This window comes from Chrysochloris asiatica, unplaced genomic scaffold (genome assembly GCF_000296735.1).
Source record: "Chrysochloris asiatica unplaced genomic scaffold, ChrAsi1.0 scaffold00290, whole genome shotgun sequence".
NCBI classification, from domain to species: domain Eukaryota; kingdom Metazoa; phylum Chordata; class Mammalia; order Afrosoricida; family Chrysochloridae; genus Chrysochloris; species Chrysochloris asiatica.
The window spans coordinates 155,605-156,503 of record NW_006408808.1 but is presented as its reverse complement, the minus strand read 5'-3'; positions in this window follow the sequence as shown (position 1 = coordinate 156,503).

Sequence of the window (899 nt, the reverse complement as noted above, 5' to 3'; positions counted from 1 at the left end):
GATCTTTCCTCTCTCTCATCTTTGATCCACTCTTTCCCTCTTAACACATTTACCCTCTTCTTACCCCAAAATTCTTGCCAATGATATTAGACAATCCAAGTTGCCTCTGTCTTATTCTTTGTTCTCCTGACCATGTGCTTAGGGATGTCTTTACCAAACAATAAAGGTGCATAAAGATGGTTCTTTCCTCAAGGAAACTTGGCAGTCAGTTCTAAATTTATGTTTTTTGGTTTTCTAATGATTCCCATCATCCAATTACCTAGTTACTTCTCCACATAGTTGGCTGACTAAACTTCCTAAAAAACAAAATAAATAAAACAGATTTATCTACTCCATGCTTACAAAAACAAACAAACAAAATGAAATGGATTCATAAAAAATACAGAAATAAAAACCCTTAGTTTGGTATACAAGGACACTCTGACTCTAGTCTCATCTACATTTGTTTTTTCAGCCATTCTTCCCGTGCATTCTGTGGGCGTGGTAGTTATTTGCTGTAAAGTCGGTTCCAACTTACAGGGACCCTGAATCGACTTCCCAAAGCTGTAAATCTTTACAGGAGAAAATGTCATCTTTCTCCTGTAGATCGGCTGGTAGATTTTCACTGCTGACCTTGTGGTTGGCAGCTCAGCATGGTATCCACTACTTTGCGCTTTCCCTTAGTGATCCATTCACTGTTTTAGTCTTACAGAAATTCTTCCATTCACTGAGAATGTTAGACTACTTTTATCCTCTTATTCACCAGCACATTTGCTCTAATCTTAGGTAAATTGTTTTTGTTTTTCAGTGGCGTTTATAAAGCACCTTGCCTGTATTATTATAATGAAGCTCCAATTCTGGGTCTATTCATATATCTCCTTTATACTAGCCCAACATTTCTCAAAATATGTTCTTGAGAA